This window comes from Trachypithecus francoisi, unplaced genomic scaffold, assembly GCF_009764315.1.
Source record: "Trachypithecus francoisi isolate TF-2019V2 unplaced genomic scaffold, Tfra_2.0 Lachesis_group1, whole genome shotgun sequence".
NCBI lineage: Eukaryota > Metazoa > Chordata > Mammalia > Primates > Cercopithecidae > Trachypithecus > Trachypithecus francoisi.
The window spans coordinates 178,041,398-178,060,101 of NW_022681454.1; the positions used below are offsets into that span (position 1 = coordinate 178,041,398).

Genomic DNA, 18,704 nt, shown 5'->3' on the forward strand with positions numbered 1-18,704 from the left:
GATAATACATTTGTGCTGTTTTGAGCCACTCAATTTCTGACACATTTTTAAGAACAGCAATTTTAAATACAGCATAAACACCATTTATGCTGTATTTGCTCTTCCAGAGGAAACGGAAATACTGACAGACCTTGAAGTCACTCTTCCTAATCAGAAGTGACCTGCCGGTAAGCCTCGCTTCTACCATGAGCTCAAAAGTTTCACATCCAACCAAGATTCAGACTCCAGAACATGGACCCCAGGATCTTGTTCCTCAGTGCTCCTTCTCATATTGAGAGGAGCCGGTCCTGCCATTCTCCCTAAGACTGGCCAGGCATTAAGTATATTTGCAGGCTAAATATCTTCCTTCTCTTGGAGTATGTTGGTCTCCTCCAGCGCTACACATTCTATGAATCTGTGTATTTGTAGCCTTTCAAGCAATTGATGAAACACTGATACTTTTGCCTCTGCCTCTGCATCTATTCCATAATGAGTTGCATCAAAACAAGACCCAACTCTTTCCCATGTGGCAAGATGGTGAGTGAAAAACTGAGAAGCTGGAAGCTAAGGAAAGAAACCTGTAGCCAAGGAGGCTGATGCCAGTGACAAGATTAAGAAGAGTAATCTCAAACCCAAAGAGCCCAGGAAGGGGAAGCCCCTCTGTAGCAGAAACCCTGTCCCGTCAGGGGAATAGGCAGATATTTCTGACCTGCTTGTAGTCCAGAAAAGCTATGGACAAGAGGAAACATTCAGCCGCTAAATCCAGAGTTGAAAAAAGAGAAGGTTCTTGCTACTGTCACAAAACCAGCTGGGGATGGTAAGAATGGAGGTGCCTGTGTGGTTAAACTTCGCGAAATGCCTACCTGTGCGCCTACTCAAGATGCGCCTTGGAAGTGTGGAGCCCTGGCAAAGAAAACAAAACCTCTTCAGTCAGCACGTGGAAGGCTGCGTGCAGCCTCACTCCGGGGTCGGCTGCAGGCATCCTCACTGGGCGCCACGGAGTCCAGAGGGTGGTTTTCCTGAGCTAAGCAGTAACTAGACCTCTGGTCCTCAACTGAGTTTCTCTGCGTAGAACACACCAGAAACGTGTCATCACCACCTCCATCAAAGTTGCTCTCAGCAGTGTGAAAATCCCCCACGTCTCGCTGCTGCACGCGCACAGACACCAGGAAGGTGAACACTTCACACAGAGAAAGAAATGCAGCTTACACAGCAGCGCAAGACAGATCAGAAAGCTGTGGACTTGCACATTCTGCCCCGAACCACAGTTATCCCTCAGCTCCAGGGCTGCCTTCATTCTGTGTTCTCATTCACGGATGCAATGTATCCTGACCAACTGCGGTTCTCAATTTCTTGCAAAGAACCTAATTAAATAATGGATACATTCTTTTTTTTTTTTTTTTTTTTTGAGACGGAGTCTCGCTCTGTCGCCCAGACTGGAGTGCAGTGGTGCAATCTCCGCTCACTGCAAGCTCCGCCTCCCGGGTTCACGCCATTCTCCTGCCTCAGCCTCCCGAGAGGCTGGGACTACAGGCGCCGCCACCTCGCCCGGCTGATTTTTTTGTATTTTCAGTAGAGACGAGGTTTCACCGTGTTTGCCAGGATGGTCTCGATCTCCCGACTTCGTGATCCGCCCGCCTCGGCCTCCCAAAGTGCTGGGATTACAGGCGTGAGCCACCGCGCCGGGCCAATAATGGATACATTTCAAACCAACCAACCAACCAAGCCTGGGTGCTTTTCCCAGAAAGCTCCTAGCCCTTTCCCTGGATGGGAGCCCAGACCTCACTGCTGCCAGGAGGAGCAGGGGCAGAAACAATGAATGCTGCTCCCAGCTGCCCCCTGCCCGGCCTCCAGGCCCGACTCCTGCTGCACCTAGGGGTCTGCCACCACAGGCTCCCGGAGACACACCCGTGCTGCCCCAGGGCAATGTGAGCAGAAGGGCCTACTCCCTGCAGGCTTCAGGAGAACAAAGGCCCTGATTCAGGGCTGCAGCTTCCTGCTGCTGCTCGCAGAAGACTGCAGGCCGGGCTCTCCTACCCAGGCAACATCACACTTCTGGCTTTCTTCACTGAGTCTCCAATAAATAGGAGGCTTTGAGCTGCAAAATGTGATGCTCTATTTCATTGAACCCCAAAGACCCCAAATGACCACCCCCGTGCTTCTGAAGGGAGTCTTTTTTTTTTTTTTTTTTTTTTGAGACAGAATCTTGCTCTGTCGCCCAGGCTGGAGTGCAGTGGTGTGATCTCCGTTCACTGCAAGCTCCGCCTCCCAGGTTCACGCCATTCTCCTGTCTCAGCCTCCCAAGTAGCTGGGACTACAGGCACCCACCACCACGCCCGGCTAGTTTTTTGTATTTTTAGTAGAGACAGGGTTTCACCGTGTTAGCCAGGATGGTCTCGATCTCCTGACCTCATGATTCGCCTGCCTCAGCCTCCCAAAGTGCTGGGACTACGGGCGTGAGCCCAGCCTCTGAGGGGTTTTTTAAGGGTGGTGTGTTTCCAGGATGAGTTACAATACCATTTGTCCCCCGAGCAAAACTACTTTGCATATGTGCCACTCTGGTCCAGCCCACAAGGCTGTAGCAGGGGCTCACACATGATATTTTTGTGGGGAGTCACTGCCATTTGCTTTGATTGAGATTTTTTGGAGGGCTTTGCTGTCAAAATTCTCACTGTGCCTGCACGGTCAGTAAATACCTTCCTCTAGCCTCCTTCCAGGCTTAAAACCAGTGTGGAAAAGTTTAGTCATGTGTTTGATGCAACTGCATCTCGTTTCTGTGGAAACCCAGGCTGCTACATAAACCTAATTCTATATTCCCCTGGCCTAACCCACCTTTCACTAGCAATTTTAAAGGAGATTTTCGCCTTCCCTGGGTATTAGCCTTTGACTTGCAGACACTTGCGTGGCTTTGTGGATTGTAGAATACCTGTACGCAAGAACTCATAAAACCACATCCAAAACAGCCCTTTCATAGGCTGTGGCCTCTCCACACAGAGGCCCACTCAGCCAAGAAGACAAGCTCGGGTGAGTCCTTCTCCAAGTAGGACCAAGAGCACCAGAGAAGGGCTGGCCAGCAGCCCTGTGGTGAGAAGCACTCTGCTGGCACACTCAAGCTGCAAGGACCGTGTCATGATCCATGGACAATGCCTGTAACAGACTTGGGGGCAGAGGCTGCAGAGGCACAGGTTCTCCCAAATTAGACCCCATATGTCTACTTCAGAGCAAAGCAGTGTATTCAGTCTGTTATTACTTGGACTCCTAAAGCAAGATTGTAGCAGAAGTCACTTCTGATCCTCCTAGAGCGCAGGACCCTTCTAGAATCAGGTTCCTCGGGGCTTGGGCGCTGGTGTCTCATTCCTTTTATTTGGGTCAAGCAATGTGCTTCTCTTGAGCATTTGACACAGACCACGAAGAGTCAGCCCTGATATGAAATGGGGGCTATTCTGCCTAGAGCAGAGGCAGAGCGTGTCTGATTTCCCTTTCCTGAAACTGAGGATGCTGGGAGGACTCATTAGGAATGTTTTCGTTGTTACTGCAAGTGAAGGAACGCTGACTTGAATTAGTTTAGGCAAAGGTTGAGAGGAAATGGCAGTGATACCCCACCAAAGAAATCCTGTGGAATCCCCTGCTACAGCCTCAGGGCCTGGACCAACAAGCACAAATGCAAAGTCGCCTCGCCTGGCACAAAAGGTATTGTAAATCATTCTGGACATACATCACCCTTAAGAAACCCTTCAAAAGCACAGGGGTAGTAATTTGGAGTCTTTGGGGCTTAAAGAAATAGTGTCACACTTTTCAGGCTCAAAGCCTCCCATTCACTGGAGACTCAATGAAGAAAAACAGAGAGCCTGGCATGGTGGGTGCCTGTAGACCCAGCTACTCAGGAGGCTGGGCGGGAGGCCCTCCTGAGCCCAGGAGTTTGAACCTAGCCTGGGCAACATAGTGAGACTCAAGAAAGAGGAGGAAGGAAGGAAGGAAGGGAGGGAGGGAGGAAGGAGGGAGGGAGGGAAGGGAGGGAAGAAAGGGAGGGAGGGAGGGAGGGAGGGAGGGAGGGAGAGAAGGAGGGAACGAAGGAAGGAAGGAGGGAGGGAGGGAGGGAGGGAGGGAGTGGGAGTGGGGAGAGGAGTTGTGATGTTGCCTCGTGATGGGAGTGGAGATCTCAATGTGCCTCAAGAGAGGGTCAGGATGCAGTCAGGACTCAGTGACCTCTGTTCTGGCAGGACTCTTCTGCCATCTGGGGTCTAGTTCACTCTGTCATTGGCTTTAGACACTCTGTCATTGGCTCTTCTAGATAGCCAACATGTCTCCATCAGCTCCTGAACCTCCAGCTCCCAATCAGGGGCACTGACTCCTTCCCTTCATTCCAACTCAGAAAAGTCCAGTGGGGCTCTCATTGGCCCATCTTAGACAAGGAAGGCCTCTGGACTGACCACCATGTCCAGCGCTGAAGCCGCCTGGTTGTCCTGACTTGGGTATAGTGCATCCAGCTGGATCACGTAGCTAGGGCAAGGGGCAGGTTTGAGGACCCAGAGCTGCTTCTGGAGGCCCACCCCTAAGTATAAGGCCCTCTAGGAAAAGAGCAGAGTGACCACTGGTTACCCCTCACGGTGACCACCACCCCACAAGTCTGGACTGGGCATGGGAAGGGCTGGAGAAACCCTCAGCTTTAGAGTGGGTGAAAGGAGTCAAAACCATCAAAGTCCCAGTGGCCCAAGTAATGGGGATGTGTCCAAAACTCGGAGCCTAAGGCAGAGAGACTCAAACCAAGTAGGGGCAGGAGCAGTAATGATAGCAAAAACAGTGCCATTCATTGAGCACGCATCTTGTGCCAAGCACCTAGAAAGCACTTTACACGTGCTATTTCTAATCCTCGCAGCAGCCCTGCATGGTGGGTGCTATCAGTCCCATTTTGCAGCAAGAAAATTAAGACCTACAAACTTTATGAGACGCTTCTATAGCCTCAGAGCTAATAAATGCCAGAAATGGTGCTTTCATGAAGGACCTGGGAAAGGGATGAAGCAGGATGAAGACAGTTGCTCAGGAGGTCACTTAATGCTTCTGCGACTCCCTGTGGCAAAGGGACTCAGTGAGAAAGTGCCTTTTTGGAGGGATTGTGCAGGGTCTCTGCTGGGGGAGGGAGCTGTAAGAAAACAACAGCCCAGAGGGAGACTGTGTGCTGGACTGGACCTGGAAAGTTTGGTGAGGACCACAGGCTCTTGGATTGCCTGGGACTGTCGTGATTTCACCTGGTATTTCAACATATGTAATAATGGCACCCCTTTCATTTGCAAAAACAGTGGTGTGCTGGGAAATGTATAAAACAGGGTCTCATATATATATATACACATACACACGCATAATACAATAACACATATTGTACATACATATACAATATGCAGTACATATTATTGTATTATGCGTATATGCATATACATGTAGTATGTATATACTGCATATATACATACAGTGTGTGTGAATATATGTATATGTATACATATATGCAATATGTATTATTGTATTATGCACATATGCATATACATATAGTATGTATATACTATATATACACTGTATCTACACATACAGTATGTGTGTGTGGTGTATGTATATGCAATGAACTGAATGTTTCTGTCCCCCAAAATTCACATGTTGAAATCCTAACCCCCAAAGTTAGGAGATGAGGCCTTGGGGAGGTGATTAGGTCAATGAAGGTGGGGCCTTCAGGAATAGGATTAATGCCCTTATAAAGGAAATCCCAGAGACTCCCTTGACCCTTCTGCCACATGAGGACACAGAAAAGACACCGTGTGTGCACCAGGAAACAGGCCCTCGTGAGACAGAGAATCTGCTGGCGCCCTGATCCTGGGCTTGATTCCCGTCCTCTAGAACCGTGAGAAACACGTTTCTCTTGTTTCTAGGCCATGCAGTTCATGGTATTTTGTAATAGCAGCCTAAAGGGACTATGATAATATATGTACACACACACACATATTTGAGATCAAGGCTGTGTAATACAACATTTACAACAATAATAAAATATGTGTTATTCTTTAATGTAAATTTCACATAGCCCTCGATTCTCATAGGTAAAATTCTGTGAAAAGTTTTGGTTGATTTTTGCTAAAACCTTGTATTTTTAGTCAACCCGTGGTTGTAATTCAACCATGATTTGTCAAATGGAGATGCACTCCAATCTGGTAATTCTTTTCCCAGTAAGTCTATTGTTGCTAACTCTGATATGTGCACTAACGTTAAACAATTTCTCATACTCGTGAAAATCATATTCATTAAACAGAAACCTCTTTCACCTCCAGCACTACTCACTACAATCATGCTACCTTCACAGAGTTGCAGGAATCAGGGCATCATTTCAGTGTGTATTATTTACTAATGGATGCATTTAATAACTGGCCTCAGAAAATGTAGTGATCGGTTCATTGTGCATCACCATGAGCAGCCAGGACAACCACACTGCTGTAAGAGGCTCCTAGTTCTGCCAATAAACCATTGGCTCACCCTACTTTTAGAAGCTCGAATCCATTCCCTGTAACTGCATTGTTGGTGACTGTGACATCGTATTCTTCAGGCACCAGTCAAGGGGTGAGCGGGGGAAAGGGGCTATGGGGTGGGAGCCTGGCATCCTGTCTGTGACCTGGGCTCTGTGTAACCTGCGCTTGCAGACCTTTAAATTGCTCCTCATGGGTGAACAGACAGGGCCACTGAAGGACAGCATAGGAGGGCTGCCCCGGGAGCCACGTGGACTCTCTAATGGCTGCAGCCTCTCACCTTCTTAAAGCCAGGGAGAAGACGTTCTTACAACTTCCTGTACTTGGGAAGAATCTGAAGAGTCTGGCTCTACTTATAAAACCAAGTTTATTTCACATTTTTAGAAACCTCATGGTGCAGGGAAAATAATCAGAGAATAGGGGTTTGACTGCTAACTTGAACATTTGAGTGAGTGAGCTATTCAATCTCTAAATTTCCATGTCCAAATTTTGGCTATAAAATGGAAATAACAAGGATACATATACTTAAAGCATGCAATTATGCATTAAGTATCAATCAAGTTTTAGCTCATTAAAAATTGAATGAGAAAATATGCATGCGAGAATCCTTGTAAACAACAAATGTAATTTACACTGTTTAAATTTACCAGTGTTCAAAAGTGGTGGCATCCGTCAGGACAATCCACAGAACTGCTCCTGAAATTCCCACGGAAGCAACACCAGAGCAGCAAGAACTGGGTCTTTGTTATGCTTTGAAATTTCCTGTTCGTGATTAAGACAAAGAAAAGATGCAAACACTTGAGGAGGTTAAAAAAAATTCTCCAAAATTTCAGACAAAAAGTTTAATTTTTTCCAAGCTAATTTTTCCAGTTATTTTATTATTATTTTAGGAGGATGAATAATGTCAACACAGGCCAGGCACAGTGGCTCATGCCAGCACTTTGGGAGGCCAAGGCAGGCAGTTCACTTGAAGTCAGGAGTTTGAGACCAGCTTGGCCAACATGGTAAAACTACTAAAAATACAATAGCCAGGCATGGTGGCACATGTCTGTAATCCCAACTACTTGGGAGGCTGAGGGAGATAATCGCTTGAACCTGGAAGGAGGGGCTTGCAATAAGCCGAGATCATGCCTCTGCACTCCAGCCTGGGTGACAGAGTGAGACCCTAAATAAAAAAAATAATAAATATAGTAAATACTACTAATAATGTCAATATAAACTATTTACATAATGCTAGTCACCTTTACATTCCAAGATGATTTTTTTTTTTTTTTTTTGAGACGGAGTCTCGCTCTGTCACCCGGGCTGGAGTGCAGTGCCCGGATCTCAGCTCACTGCAAGCTCCGCCTCCCGGGTTTACGCCATTCTCCTGCCTCAGCCTCCCGAGTAGCTGGGACTACAGGCGCCCACCACCTCGCCCTGCTAGTTTTTTTTGTATTTTTTTAGTAGAGACAGGGTTTCACCATGTTAGCCAGGATGGTCTCGATCTCCTGACCTCGTGATCCGCCCGTCTCGGCCTCCCAAAGTGCTGGGATTACAGGCTTGAGCCACCGCGCCCGGCCATCCAAGATGATTTTTAATTCAACAACTTTTTGTTGAGCACGCTCTTGTGTCAGGCATGGTCCTAGGCTCAGGGGATGCCTGACCTTGTAAAGTTCCAAGTAAGTAGCTCTCGAAAAACTGCAAATATGTAGATTTTTATGTAAATCAATACTCAGTGTCAGCATCTAATTTCTGAGTGCTCAGATGTAATAATGCTGTCCTGCAAGCTGTAAAACAAACTGGCAGGTGAGGCAATAAGGAAGTGTCCCAGTGTGTGAGAGGAAAGGGCCCAGCCCCGCCTGGCAGAGCTTCCGCTTGCACAAGTCTGCGTTCAATAACACAAAGCAACAGGAGAGGCGAGATTCTGAGGAGGATTCTGAAAACATAACGCATTACACAAAAATGTGAAGCAAAAGATTGCATACATTTGGGTGGATAGTGGGAAGGTGGCGTTTGCTTGCTTGCTTTTATCTTAATTCTCCTTCCAAAATTGAACGTTTTCAGACTTCGCTTGACTACAGCTGCTAACAGAAAACTTAGGACCAGTTACTCTTTCTTTTTTGAGACGGAGTCTTGCTCTGTTACCAGGGCTGGAGTACAGTGGCACCATGTCAGCTCATTGCAGCCTCTGCTTCTTGGGTTCAAGTAATTCTCGTGCCTCAGCCTCCCAAGTAGCTGGGATTACAGGTTAGCGCCACCACACCTCGCTAATTTTTGTATTTTTAGTAGAGATGGGGTTTCACCACGTTGGCCAGGCTGGTCTGGAACTCCTGTCCACAAGTGATCTGCCCACCTCAACCTCCCAAAGTGCTGGGATTACAGACGTGAGCCACCGCACCCAGCCCAGTTACTTTCTTTAATTAACAACATAATATTGATGGTCCATAACAAGCCGATAAAAGCAAAAAGACGCCTTAACATTCCACAGATCATAGCTCAATTTGAAACAAATGAAAAACATTTAAATGTAAATTAATTTGGTATGTTTATAATTATTGTCTAAATAGATGAACAAGCCATATTTCAGATATATTTCTAATCAATCAAATGACTACAAGAAAGTCTCTTACCTACTTTTGGGGAGGTGTTTTTTCAAGGACAGTAAGTCCTCACATAACATCATGAATAGGTTCTTGGAAACTGCAACTTTCAAAAGTACGAATATAGACAAGATTTATGTACAGGTATGTTCACATCAGTGCTATCCATTAGAGAAGAAATATTGGTTATAAAATTATGTTTGTCAATACATTTAAATATGAGGAAGCCATTAAAGGTCATATTTTCAAATGGTAATATCTAGGGATTCTACAATATAATGTTTACAAAAATAAACAGGATACAAAACTGTGTGTATAATACAATAAACAGTATTCTATGCAAGATACATATAATGTATTTATTATATATAGTATTTTATTAATATGTAGTATATTATTAATATATATTATAAATACATACACATATATAGAAAAAGAGCTGGAAGGAAATACACTCAAAATACTAACAGTAGTTTTCTCTAGGTGGTGGGATTATTGGGGTTTTTATATTCTTACATTTGCTTTCCTTTTTATCAGTTTTTCCACATGAGCCTGAAGATCTGCCAAAAAGGAAAGAATATGTTGGCCAGGCTGACCCAAGTTTTGTGGTTTCTATGACAATTATACTTCTAATTCTAAAATAATAAACTGACATCATTTTTAACATCTTAGATATTTTAGTGCAATAAGTAATATGTTCATAATGAAAAATTTGGCAAGTACAGAAAAGTCAAAAGAATTAAAGAGAGAGCTGTGCAAATTTCCACCAGTCAGAAGGAAAGGCTGATATTAACATCCCACAGTTGTCTGAATCAGGGCTTTCTAGCTACGCCATGGGGTATATTTGCCATGGAAGTGCCTCATGAGCTGCCACCAGGGAGGCTGAGGACTGGCTGGGTCATGCAGTCTGGGTAAGACACCGCAACAGAAACTGCCCCCCCCACCACCAACCAACTTGAATCAATCCCCTTGTACGTAATTAGAGTTTCACGTAACAATTCACCTGAAGAAAAGCTCCATCCATGGCAAAACTAATAAAAGCAACCTTGGTTACCTCTTCTTAACCTTGGTTACCACATCTTAAGCCTCTTCCCTAAAGCTAAACATTTAGGTTGCTTCCAGTTTTTCTAACCACAGACTGGAAGCCAGAGTGAATGTCTGTGTGTAGCCATCTTTGCTCACATTCTGCTTCTGTGATTGAAATTTCAGGAAAAGAGTCACCGTCATTTTCAAAGCTCTTGATATTTTCAAACTGCCCACACAAAAATCAACCTGTTTACACCCCCATCAACTTGCCCATCTAACCAAACCTTGCATGCATTGAGCATAATCTAAAACAATCTTTAATTTGATAGATTTAAAATGGAGTCCTTCGTTGTGCCTGTCACATTTTACGGAATGTGCGTCCCCTGGGGATCTCTTCCAAGAACCCTTCGGCCAGTACAAGCTGCCATCCCGCCAGCCCCTACGTAGAGGACATAGCACCTCCCCACTAAAATGATGCTGGAGTTCTCCAAGTGGACTTGTGCTTGGGTTTTCTTCTCACTAGGCTCCCAGGTAACCACATGATTGAACTCACAGCAGCCCAGGCTGTGGAATAAGCCCCCAGGAAAAATGGCAGAAGCCAGGGTCTAACATACCCCCTTTCCAAATACTCTAGAGCTAGCCTCTCAGAACGGGAATGTGTCCTGGAGAGCAATCACCTTTGAGGCCTTTGGTTGCATAAATAACGGCTTTGAGCCCTGGACGGGAAAAAACTCTACCAGTTAATGATACAGCCGGGACGCAAACCTGGTTTCCTGCGAGTCTAAGCCCGGTGACTTCCCCACTGCTGGCCTCCAACCTGGGATGACGTCAAACGCAGCAGACGTGAGTCCCGGCCCATCACCCTTCTGTGTGATCATAGACCCTCCACGTAGGGCCCGTCAACATCTAATAATAGATCGATATCTAATAATAATAAACAAGGCTTCTTGACCGAGAGGGCGAGCGGAGACTGAAATCTACCTCGAAGACAGGGCTACGATATAAAAGCAGAAAGAAAACAAAGTGGGAGAGATGCTCCTTGAGCCAGAAGAGCTCTCAGAACTCAATTTTAGAAGTCAGCATGCGAATGGCCACAAGGGGGAGCGCTATTTTCAAAATATAGAAACCACAGTCCTAATCCCCGCGCCCGAACCGGCTTTCAGCTGAAACGGCTTTAGCTTTAGAACATCAAAGGACTTGTTGCAAAGATTTGCTCACCAAATCCACTGGCTCCCATTCAGATTTTGTGCCAACCTACAGTCTACAGCTTGTAGTCATTAGAAGCTAAAGCTTTCCATTTTTGTCCCTAGATTATTGTTTTAAAAGTAAATACGGTACAATGGAGAAATACATACATGTGTGACACATATACACATATGATAATACATAATGTGTATATATGTAACCTAAAACAAAAACACAAGTTAAAAAATGTGTATTATCAGAAACAGAATTTTAAATATATTTCAAACATATACAGTATATATTTAATATACACCATGAAATAGAATATAAAACATTTTAATGTTTTAATATAAAATTATATATAGTATATATATTTATATAACTATATATTATATATATTATTATATATAATATATATTTATATAAGTATATAAAATATGTTTATTGTATTTATATATAATTTATATTATATATTTAAACTTCTTTCTCTTGAGTGATAAATCCATGCTTGAAAACTCAAATTATATTTAAAACACCCATTAAATATATTATTTATTATATTTCTATGTACAGTAATATACTAAATGTATTTTTATATATAATAATGATTTAAAGTACTTATTTAAAATTCTCTGTTGCTGAGTGATAAACACATGCTTCGTAACTTCTCTGGTTCTGTTTTATTCATTATAATCCCCCAAAACCCTGAAAGAAACAGAGTAACCTTTTTATTGGCCCACTCGAGTGATTTAATTTTTATGTTTCACTAGCCCATATCTGTTCACGTATAGCTGAAAATAAAAAAGAAACAGCGGATTAAAATGGAAGGGAAACGGACAATAGCTGTTGTTCCTAGCTTAATTAGGAGAGAAAGCCAGAGTAAAATAAGACAGTCTATTGCAGCTAAGAGGAAGAAATTCTTTAGTCTCAACCAAATATGTAAATATAACATCTCTCTTCTAATATTCTTAGTGCTAAATCCTAGTATAGAGCTGACTTAGGCAAGGGCGAACCACATATTTAATGGCCATTATTATGCTACTCTGAGGAAAATTCTCTCAGTGTCTAAAATTTTAAAAATTGGGTTTTAATTAGATCTTATCAGTAACCCTAAAATGCAATGTTTCTCATCCCCCGGAAGAAAACAAAACAAAACAAAACAAAACTCACACCATCCCCAAAACTAGGCTTAATGAATAACCACATGGAAACTATGGAAAGATGTTTCATGAACTACATGGCAGATAGAACTAAGTGGGAGGAAAACCTGCCACGGTTTCTCTTAAGGGCATATTCAGGCTTTACTTCAGAAAAGGGAAAGCATCCGAAAAGATGGGAAGAATTTCTCACCACCCTGCAGGCAGCTCTCTCCTCCCAGTATCCAGGACCTGAACTCGGAAACTACCAGCAACACACAGGTGAGTCATTCTTTGTGCTATGCAGTTACCCTTAGTGCTGTCCACCCCTCGTCCCATCCCTCTTTTAATCTATATTCATTCAGAGACAGGAGCTTAAAAAGCAAGCAAAGAAAAACCACCTGTGCAGAAAGTAGAAGAAACTGCTGGTGGCTCATCGCATCGTAGGAAAAACAGTGCACGTGAGCAAAGCTGTCTCAGTAAGAGAAGAGTACGAAAGAAACATGCACAGCAGCATGTTAGAAACTAAAGTTTCTCGTGCCCTCCTTGGACTCAGAATACAATACCGGAGAACAATCAGATAAGGCAGGAGAAGTTAGAAGTTTAGGGAGATAGAGCTTCCGTAGGCAACTGTGAGGAATCAGGAACAGGCTGGGAGCAGGCACGGCCCGCCTATCCTCCACCGAGAGCACGAGGATAGGACTCCGCACACGAGGACCAGACCTCGACGATGAGCTCATCCTTGCTCTTGACAAGCACTGGCTCTCTACAGATAACACTTCCTTTAAGGATGAGTAAATAAGGGAGGAAAAACTACAGGGTGGGGCGGGGCCTGGGGGTTAATTTTTTAAAGCTACAGAAAATAGGAAAGAGACTTCATCTCAATGGTTTAGAAGACTTTAGAAGACTCTAAAAATAATCTACAGGAGGACCCAAGAGATCCAACACCCTGGAATCCTCTTACAGGATATCAAACGGTATAACCTATATTAAACAAACAAGAAGCCATAAGGAATAAGTGAAGATGAAAATTACTGATATGTGATGAACCAATGCTTTTAACACATATTTATTAAGAACCCATTATGAAGACCTGGCCCAGTGGCTCACGCCTGCAATCCCAGCACTTTAGGAGGCCGAGGCAGGTGGATCACTTGAGGTCAGGAGTTCCAGACCAGCCTGGCCAACACGGTGAAATGCTGTCTCTACTAAAAATATAAAAATTAGCTGGGCGCGGTGGTACATGCCTGTAATCGTAGCTACTTGGGAGGCTGAGGCACTAGAATCACTTGAACCCAGGAGTTGGAGCTTGCAGTGAGCCTAGATCACACCAGTGCAGTCCAGCCTGGGCGACAGAGCGAGATGCCATCTCAGAAAAAAAAAGGAGAACCCATTATGAGGCACGGGGCTGGGGTGGAGAATCCAGAGACGGGCAGAATGGACAAGATGCCATCTTTGAGGCAGCTTACACTTTGGTGAGGTTCACAAATGATGCACTAATAAATAAATAATTCGTAATGAGAATTGCTATTAAGGAATCAATTGGGGGCGGGTAGTACCTACTTAGATAAAATAGGCAGGAAAGGCTTCTGTAGTATTTCATCTGAGCCCGATATGGAAAGCAAGTAATGCATATTTCCGGCAGAGGAAGCAAATTGCTTTAAGGTGAGAAAGAGCTCCGCATGCCTGAAGAACTGAAAAAAGACCCATGTGCCTGGTAAATGGCACAGCTGAATTTGGAGACATAGGCAGTGTCAGCTCATGCAGAAGCTTCACAGCTGGGAAAAGTGCTTTGAATTCTTAGTACAAAAGAAAGCCAATGACAGTGTGAGTGTGTGTATATTCAGTATGTGTGTGTGTGTGTGTATGCACATGTATACATCTGTACACACATACACATGCATACAGTTGACCCTTGAACAGGTGCCAACCCCCACCCGACAGCTGAAAATTCGCCCTTAAGTTTTGACTTTCCTAAATGCAACTCTTGTTGACCGAAAGCCTCAGGTACTATTGAGCCTCCTGTTGACTGAAAGCCTTACTGATAACATAAACAGTTGAATAACTCGTAGTTTGTGTGTTAAATGCATTATATACTCTATTCTTACAATAAAGTAAGCCAGAGAAAAGAAAATATTATGGAGAAAATTTAAGGAGGAGGAGAAAGAGGAGGGCTGGGTCTTGGGATCTCAGGGGTGGTAGAGGCAGAAGAATATCCATGTGTAAGTGGACCTGAATAGTTCAAACCCATGTTGTTTGAGGGTCAACTGTGCATACACATGTTTAAATGTCTGCATAGACATCAGTAACTCCAACTACCGCATAGAGAACAGACTAGGAGGAGCAATGGGGGGCGGGGCGAAAAGAAGGGTGAGATGGTGGCCCCGTGAACTGAAGTGATGGCAGTAAAGATGGAGACAAAAATAACCTTGAGAGAAATATTCTGGAGGTTGAAGCAACCGCAGCCATGGATGGACAAGAGGAAGGCATAAGGGGCAGCAAGACATTGGGTGTGATTTGGGTTTCTGACTTGAGCAGCATGGCAGAGGACTATCAAAGATGGTCAGAGAGGCTCACAACACCATAGCGAAACCGAAACCTCATTACAGGCAGCGAAGGCAGAACTGCAGTCACAGAAAACAGAACTACGAGGCTGAGGGCAAACCAGAGAGTCCCCACCACACAGGGAAACAGGAACAGAGATGACGGTGGTGAGAGAGAAGATGGCAGAGAATGCAAAGATGCCTTGTGAACCAGATTGGCATTTCTGAAAAAGAAACCAGAGTAACTGAAGAAAAACAACAGTCAGAAATATACATGCAATTCCCAGAAATGAACACCTGCGTCTAAAATTGTCCACCCTTTGCCAAGGAAAATTAGAATCCAAAATATGACTATTTCATCCAGAAATGCTTGAATTTCCTAAATGAATAATCAAAAAACAGTTTTAACTTACTCGTAGAGAAAAAAGCAAAGTCACTGTGGCACTTACCAGGAGACAATAGAACTGTGTCTGTATTTTGAAGCTTAACAAGTATGACTCATGAATTCTACAGCAAGCCAACCTTGTTACTCATGTGAGCAGGCAACAAAAAGATATTGTCACATCTGCAAGAACTAAGAAAATGTACCATCTACATGTCCTTACCCAACTCTGTCTAACAAGGGCGATTCCAGAACAAGGTTATGACATAAAAGGAGTCAGTAAGAATATCTTAGATTTAATCAGAGAAATAAGTCAAAAAAGTTTTTTAAAGAGACTTTAAGCAAATGAAATGTAAATAATACTAAGAAAAGTTATACAGGGTAAAAATATAACATACGACTAATAAAAATTATGTCAAAAATCTGGAATAGCTACAAAATTGGAAAAATGGATGAAAAATTTTGATAGTAAGTGAAGATATTTGGCTTGTTTTGCATAACTGCATAATTGCTATGGAGAAAATGAGTGGGGTGATGGTTTGAGAACAGCAGGGGGACCTACTTAAATAAATAAGGTCTAGGAAGGTCTCTCTAAATAACTGCATGTTCCTGACTCTTGAGGGCGGAGCTGAGGTTCTCTGAAAGATGGATAAAACATTTACACATAGATCCAAAAGTATTTCATTAGGTCCAGTACTGACACAGTTGGGCTGAATCACATACCAATATTTATCTGGGAATTAAAAGCGGGCTATCCCTTCATTCAGCTTTAGGTGATGCACAGGTAGCCACAGAAGATACAGCAGGCAGCTCCTACGTCTCATAGTAAGATAGGGGAATGTTTAGGGACTATTTACAAAACTGTTAGCATATAACTCAGTTAAGTCGATACTTATTCTGTATCTTGTTGTCACAAAGCCGAACAAAATATCTGCATACAAAGCAGGGCAAAGAGCTTTCCTGTATGTTCAAAAGTTTGTTTTCATAATTTCAAGGGCAGCTGGCCTATAGCCATTACACCAGGAGTATTTATTATAAGAAATTAGATTAGTTAAATTTTTTTGGTTGTAGAACATTGTTTGTTCACCTAAACCTACAAACAATGGTAAGTTCTATATCCACTTAGGTCAGGAGTTGGGGAACTTGTTCTATAAAGGGTCAGATAATAAATATTTTTGGCATTGACACTGCCACTGTAGCATGGAAGCAATCATAGGAAATACACAAATGAATGGACATGTCTGTATTCACTGTTATTTTAAAAACATGTAGCAGGCTGGGTTTGGCCAGTGGGCCACAGTTTGCCGACCACTGCTTTAGTTGATTCTTCCAAACCAGTCCCCTCAGTTTGTGGAATTTATTTCTCTAGTGATCACGCCCCCTTCCCTGCCTTGGCCACTCTCACGCTCATATCCTGAGCTATGATCGAACCATTGTCAATAACTGCCACCCCCGACGACCTCAGTTATATCTGTCCACTCTGGAGCCTCCACTTATAATCTTTTTCATTCACTCCCTCTAGAACCTAGACTCACATAGTCCTTTGACCCTGTGAGGTCCTTCAATCCACAGCTCCTGCCATCTCTGCCTGATGCCCTCTGTCCTCTGTCCTCTCCCACAGCTCTTAAGCCCATGGGAATTCACTGTAACCTCATCCCCCACCCATACACCATCAACTCCCTTGCCCCCTGGCTTTGTCACACTCTAGGCAAAACCACAACCCTCACTAAAGCCAACTCTCCACATACCCTGCAGCTGAACGGGCCTGGAGGAAATCCCCAAGCCCTGTTGGCAGGCCTCCCCTTAATTCATCATCATAAATCTCAGATGGGCACTTTTTGTACCCTTTCCCTAATCCAGTCACCCTCCCGCTCTGATTTTACCCCTTCTCTCTTTACAAACCACCAGTATCTCCACCAGCACCAAGGCCAGCCCCTGACAAGGCTTATCATTTTACCATAAATTAGAAACTATCAGAATAAAACTTCCACAAACTCTGGCTGATCAGCCTTAACCATACCTCCTTCCCTGAGCACACACTTGCTGAAAGCTGCTGCTTCATTTGTGTGCTAAATCCATGGCCTCTTACCTACTTAGGGACACCATTCCAGCAGTTTCTACATGCTCTCCAGCATCTCTGCTGAGTTGTTGTTATTATGAGTATTCAAACAGCTACTATTTCTCCTATCTATGTAATCCATCCATTGCATCCATCAGCCTACCTATCTATCCATCCATCAATTTTTCCATGTATTCATATAGATATCCTTCTATTCACCTGCCTATCTATCCATCCATCCATCTATCCATACATCCATTTATCCATTCATCTGTTTATCCATGTATTCATCCATCTATCTGTCTATCTATCTATCCATTTATCCATCTATCTCTCCATCTATCCCTCTATCCACCTATCGATCCATCCATTTATTTATCATCTATTTATCCATCCGTTTATCCATCTATCTTTCCATATATCCCTCTATCCATCCATCTATCCATGCATCCATTTACCCATCTGTCTGCCCATCTATCCATCTATCTTTCCATCTATCCCACTATCCATCTATTTACCCATCTATCATCTATCAATCTATTGATCTATCGATTTATCTATTCATCCACCAATCCATCTGTTTATCCATCCATCCATCCATCCATCCATCCATCCATCTCTCCATCCATCCATCCATCCATCCATCCATCCATCCATCTGTCTCTCCATCCATCTATCCATCCATCCATCCGTCCATCCTTCCATCCGTCCATCTATCTCTCATTCTGTGTGGGAGCGGGGTGCATGGCATAAGACACTGCTCTGAGGAGGACAAGCAGGTCAGGTAGAGTGCATTGTCTTGATCCAGTGGACAGAACCAGGGCAGGGGGATCAAAACTATAGCATAACCACAAAGCAGGAGGATGGCCTGAAAACTACCCCAGTCCCATTCTTCTAACTTTCCAACCAGGTTCTGAAAGGACATGAAGTCCAATCGGTGTCAACTAAATTTACTTTAAAAGGCAAAAAGCTTAGTCTGGTTTACCACCGCCTGCAACCCGTGCCCTGAGCCCAAGTCAGCCTGGAAGGAGAATTTAGATGCTTGTAAGAGATGCCTATGCTTTGTAAGCTCATCCACATCTAAGCTTTTGAATTTTTCTTCCCATTTCCTTCTTACTCTACTGAGCAATCTTCTTAAAAAATTATCAACTGCCTTGGCTGAAATCAGTGGAAAAGGATACTTTTCTTTTTCAATATTTATACTGAAATAGCTCAGATGATGCAAGCCCTTGGTGAGGCCAGGCATGGTGGCTGCTGGATTTGAGAGAATCTGACATGTATCTAGATAGGAAGTAAGGTGAAATGCAGG

At 43.8% G+C, this 18,704-nt stretch overlaps 1 long non-coding RNA gene across 3 annotated transcripts in view; it reads left to right on the forward strand.

The window, feature by feature from the left end:
* Positions 1-12,486: 12,486 nt before the first annotated feature.
* The window catches only part of LOC117086189, a 30,931-nt gene continuing 24,713 nt past the window's right edge, over positions 12,487-18,704 (forward strand). Inside the window, exon 1 of one of the 3 annotated variants that reach the window (XR_004438231.1) lies at positions 12,487-13,388. This is a non-coding gene — a long non-coding RNA (uncharacterized LOC117086189). Of the gene's footprint in view, positions 13,389-13,792; positions 15,616-18,704 lie in introns of those variants that run through there. The other 2 variants (XR_004438230.1, XR_004438232.1) reach the window with 2 other exon arrangements.